This window comes from Grammomys surdaster, unplaced genomic scaffold (genome assembly GCF_004785775.1).
Source record: "Grammomys surdaster isolate TR1022 unplaced genomic scaffold, NIH_TR_1.0 126133, whole genome shotgun sequence".
Taxonomy (NCBI): Eukaryota; Metazoa; Chordata; class Mammalia; order Rodentia; family Muridae; genus Grammomys; species Grammomys surdaster.
The window spans coordinates 5,759,385-5,765,023 of NW_021620941.1; the positions used below are offsets into that span (position 1 = coordinate 5,759,385).

General features: G+C 43.7%; 1 long non-coding RNA gene across 1 annotated transcript in view; it reads left to right on the plus strand.

Moving 5' to 3' along the window:
- Window positions 1-241: 241 nt before the first annotated feature.
- Window positions 242-5,639, plus strand: part of LOC114612195 — a 20,054-nt gene continuing 14,656 nt past the window's right edge. Inside the window, exon 1 of the long non-coding RNA XR_003709945.1 lies at window positions 242-329. This is a non-coding gene — a long non-coding RNA (uncharacterized LOC114612195). The remainder of the gene's footprint in view (window positions 330-5,639) is intronic.

Consider the following 5,639-nt stretch of genomic DNA (forward strand, 5'->3'; position numbering starts at 1 on the left):
CGGCAGACAGGCACCTGAACTCTGTCTGGGCTTCTGCGGGCACCAGGACCACCCTCTTCTCCTCCTCCTCCCTCTCCTTCTCCCCTTCCTCCTCCTCCTCCCCTTCAACCGCTATGGTGGAGTACGGTGCAAGGACCCGGTCGGATAGGGCAGAGCAGATGCAGCGAAACTGTCCTCGGGAACACTTCCTTTGGGCTGACCAAGCTTTAGGACGGAAGGAGGAGCGAACCTCAGCCCAGAAATCAGGAACTGGGTTTCTTCCCAGAGCACAACTCCGCCGCCCAGTCGTCAGCACACAGCGGGACTCCCGGTCTCTGGGGCGGAGCAAAGTAAGTCTGGGAGTGGGCAAGTACCTCGCAATCTGAAATCCACCTGAGTCCCACCCATCCACGCCCTCAGCCTTGCTCTGCCTGTGCTTGAACCTTGTCAGTAACTTTTCTGTTCTTCCAAATCTGGCCCATCGTGCGGAGCGTCCTGCTCCTAGGCAGGAATCGTAGGTCTCCCAACACAGGCTACGATGTGAGATATGATTTTGGAGAAAAACTTACTTTCAGGGAGTCATGGAGAGGAAGAACCAGAGTCTCTGAATCTCAGAGTTCAGTCTATTGGCTCTGCTTCCTCCATCGGCCTATCGGCTTTTGGAAAGACCATTGGTTGTCTGCCCCAGGGTCTTAGAAGGACCCTCTGACTGATCAATTGTCAACTAAGCTCAGTGGATGCAGAGGACTCCTCTAGGAAGGAGCGTAGAAAATGGGGATGGGGGTGGGGCATCAGTCAGAGAAACCAGGCAGGCATGCAGGGGAAGAACGAATTCGGATTTTGTAAAGTAACTTTTTTTTTTTTTTTTTTTTTTTGGTTTTTCGAGACAGGGTTTCTCTGTGTAGTCCTGACTGTCCTAGAACTCACTCTGTAGACCAGGCTGGCCTCGAACTCAGAAATCTGCCTGCCTCTGCCTCCCAAGTGCTGGGATTAAAGGCGTGCGCCACCACTGCCCAGCGTAAAGTAACTTTTATTTGCCTGTTGTAATTGTCTCAGAGTCTTATTGCCTAAGTCTGCTAACCTAAATTTAGTTCTCGAAGCTTCTAGCCACTGTACAATCTTATCTAGGCCTAGTTCATCCTCTGAGACTTACTGCTGAATAAGCTCACACTTTCTTGTTCTTTCTGATAGGCTGGTTCAGCTCAGCTATTCTGGCTCAAACTACTCTCCAAGCTGGCTAATTCGATCTGCCTTCTCACTCTTGGCCTCACCTGAATGGTTCTGCTTGGTCTCATACTAACTCTGGCAATCTGTTCTAATCTGGCCCCATCTCATTCTCTGGCTTGTTCTCTCTTCAACCTGTCTGTATAAAACTCTCCCAGTAAAACTGCCTCCTTTCGCCGGGCGGTGGTGGCGCATGCCTTTAATCCCAGCACTTGGGAGGCAGAGGCAGGCAGATTTCTGAGTTTGAGGCCAGCCTGGTCTACAGAGTGAGTTCCAGGACGGCCAGGGCTACACAGAGAAACCCTGTCTCGAAAAACCAAAAAAGAAAGAAAGAAAGAAAGAAAGAAAGAAAGAAAGAAAGAAAGAAAGAAAGAAAGAAAGAAGGAAAGAAAGAAAACTGCCTCCTTCCTCCCATAAGCAACTTCCCTTTCCTTCTCTTCTTGTGAGAGTTGGGCGTATCTGTCAAATCTTTCTCTGGTTCATCCCTTTGTCTGCCACTTAGATACCACTTTCAAATATGGATGCTTCCTTCTACAAACTAACTTTACCTTGTTTGGGATTAAAGGCGTGTACTAAGGGCTGAGCCATTACCATAACACGATCTTGGGGTTCACACTGTGATCAAATATCCTGCAACAGGATTAGATAGAGATAGATTTGCTTGGGATCACAAAGCAGCTTGAAGCGCTGTGCCACAGCCCCTCCAGCTCAGAGCAGTCAATGAGCAGCTGGGGAGAGAGTCTAATAGTTCAGTGGATAAGGCTAGTGTGGTGGTTTGAATATGGTTAGTCAGTGAAAAGTGCTACTAGTAGGAGGTGTGGCCTTGTTGGAGGAAGTGTGTCACAGTGTTGGCAGGCTTCAAAGGCTCCTAGTGCTCAAGCTCTGCCCATTGTGGAAGAGTCAGTCTTCTCCTGGCTGCCTTCAGATCAAGATGTAGAACTCTCAGCTGCTTCTTCAGCACCATGTCTGCCTGGATGCTGCCATGCTTCCTGCCATGATGCTAATGGATTAAACCTCTGAACCTGTAAGCCATCCTCAATTAAACGTTGTCCCTTATAAGAATTGCCTTGGTCATGGTGTCTCTTCACAGCAATCAAACTCTAACTATGATAGCTAGCGATAGTGGTTGTGACTTTGACTCAGGGGGACTTACTACCAGCGCTCTCCAGAGAGGCCAGTCAGAGCGTTATTTAGTAGCTGATGTGCAGAGGTTAAGATCTGAAAAGGACAGAGATGAGGACAGAGATGTAGGATCAGTGTCATCTAAGAAGGGGGGATGTTAGGGAGGTAAGAACCTCTGTTGGATGTTGGACCACCTCTACCGTGTCTAAACCTAGGGGCTGAGGGTGTAGAGTGGGTACCCTCTGTTTGGATTGTGCCTGATGTGATTGATGGCTGTGACAGATGCTATAGTAAAGTTTACTAGTGACCCCTGTCTCCCATCTGGAGTGTCATGGATTCTTAACTAGGATATAAAAGATCTCCCATTCTGCATAAAAGATAGAACACCTTCTCCTACAGGACCAGTAAGGGCAGTCTCCATACGTCTTGGAACAATGTAATAGATAATAATCTCTAGTTTGATCATAAAGAAAGCAAGCATAGGGGACAGGTGTTTTAGAAACTGGTTTGGGCAACTCTGTGAGTTCAAGTCTAGCCTGATCTACAAAATGAATTCTAAGACAGCCAGGGCTGTTACACAGAGGAACCTTGTTTTGAAAATCAAACCAAATAAGTTGATTTAGGCCGGGCAGAGGTGGCAGTACAGGCCTTTAATCCCAGCACTTGGGAGGCAAAGACAGGTGGATTTCTGAGTTCGAGGCCAGCCTGGTCTACAGAATGAGTTCTAGGACAGCCAGGGATAAACAGAGAAATCCTGTCTCGAAAAAACAAAAAACATAAAATAAAAAAGAAGAAGTTGGTTTAGGTGTTATGGGAACAAGTAACTCTTTTGGCAAACTGCTGATGAGCAGTCTTGAAACCCTATCATGAAGGAAGTGTGGTTGAACCATTGAGTATAAGTTTCCTTGTTATAGGAGATTTGATTATCGTACATAGATGTCAGATGCTATTAGGTATGTCCTGTGGAAATGCAATTTGGGTGTGTCTCTAAAAGCCTCCAAAGATAAGAATGCTAAAGAATGGAAAGTTCCTGCCTATTTTAAGGCAATTTGCTTAGGAGAGCAAATGGTCTTTGCTCTATGAGTGGAGTCAAACTCAGTTGGATGGCCTTGGGATGTCCCACCCCAGGGTGAAATGGTTCAGTCCCCACTGTCTTGGCTTGGCGCCCCCCTACCGTAACAGGGACTTGGTTCAGCCTGTCAAGGGTGTAGGGTGTAAGGTGTAGGCTGGAGGCTTCTTTTATAGCAGTTGGACCTGTGAGAGCATGTTCTGTTGGCTCTCTCTCTTCCTCCCTCCTTCTCATCCATCTCTCTTTTGGTTTGGAAAAGCCTTCATGGAAGAGAGAAGGATTGTGTCTTTGGGCTTGCAGGGACCATGAAGCAGCAGCAATTGGAACACAGTGAGATAGTGTTCTAGAAATGAGAGCAAAGGAGCCCAAGAGAAAGACTAGCTCAGTAGAATGACACACAGAGAAAGAGTTTTCTAACGAACTAGCAGTTTAGTTGAAGTGGCCAAGCTGGATTTCAGGGCTCTTGTGAAATTATTGTTACATCTGCTCTTGTAACCCGCCAAGCCTCCAATCTCAGTTCCATCTAAATGTGATTTAAACTTTGGGCTCTTATCATTTATAGTAGTTTGCCAGAATATCTGGTTTCCTGGTATGTTTAGAATCTCGTTTTATCCGTAGAAGCTGTTCGATCTCTGTTGGTTTATTTACGTTTTCAGCAGCTCTGATTGACCTCTCAGGCTTTGATTTTTCTAGTTGTTTTTCAGAACAGTCTTTCCTCAGTGGACAAGAAATAAAGGCTCATGTTGTTTTTGCCATGCTTTAAGGGAGACCCCTTAGTCAGTTTTCTAGCGTTAAGGAATTCTTCCAATATCTTTGGATGACCTACATTCATGAGCTTTATGTCTGTTCCTTCCACATCTTCTACAGAAATGTTTCTCTGTGAATTATGGTTAGAGAGGAACTTATCCTTAGGAAACATGTCTGCAGTCCTTTAGAGAGTGACCTGATCATTCACAGCCACAGCAATGGGCATATTGTGTTTTTATATCTCCTGTAATTGTTTGTCCAACCACAAATGAATTGTGAGTATTAGATTCTGTATCCAAAGTAGTTTTAATCCATTCATAAGAGGTCTGGCCCTCAAAAGTCTAATATTCTTTCTGCATTCAGCATCAGCATTTTCAAAAACTATAGAGATTCAATTAAAATTTCTCTAGCAGTTGGATCTGATATTGTTCTATTCAGAGCTGTAGTTAATCTTTGTAAAAAGTCAGTGAAAGGTTCATTTGCACCCTGGGTTATCTTTGTACATGATTCAGATCATCCCAGTTGTTCAACCTGTCCCAAACATTTAAAAACATTGTAGTGTGACATTGTTCTAAGATGACATCATCAAGGGTCATGTACACTCTTAATTTAGAATACAAACCTTCACCTACTAACTGATCCTTGGCAATATCAATACCTCTAGTCCTATTTCATTGCTCCATAAACTGAAGCCTCATCTTCCCACCATTTAGCTATTGTAGTTGAGGGCCAGGCTCTAAGATGGCTGCCATCAAATCTCTCCAATCTTTTGGAATTATATTGATTTTTGCCTGGTCCAGTTATTAAGTGTCTATTTTAGATATGGTGAATGCAAGCTATCGGTTGTTACTGATTCCTTAAATCTCTTTAAGTCTTGTGCCTCTGTGGGCCACTATTCAAATTCTTAATAGCATAATAGACCCTGTTCATCTGGTTCCGCTTCCTTATCAAAGCTGGAAACATCATTTTAGCTTTCTTAACAGACACAGACTACTCTCTTTGCAGTCTATGGTGATGTAGAGTTTGGATTGTATTCATCTGAAATTTCTTTAAGGGATTATCTAAATTTTGTTCTATTGTTTGTAACTTATCAAGGACTTTTCCAGTCCTTTCCTTAAGTCGGCTTAAACTCTCTTATTCTGAACTCTCTTAAAAAGGATATATAAAATTGTAATCATTATGAAGATATAATTTGTGTGCTGTAAGTGAAACAAAATTATACAAGATCCAGATGCCTTGTGTCATTTCAATTTTCATTTTTTAAAAGATTTATTTATTTTATGGATATGAGTACACTGTAGCTGTTTCTAGACACACCAGAAGAGGGCATCAGATCCCATTAAAGATGCTTGTGAGCCACCATGTGGTTGCTGGGGATTGAACTCAGAACCTCTGGAATAGTAGTCAGAGCTCCTAAGCCCTGAGCTGTCTCTCCAGCCTTTGATTTCCAATTTTTTTTTTTTTTTTTTTTTTTTTTTTAAAGTTTTATTTTTTTATT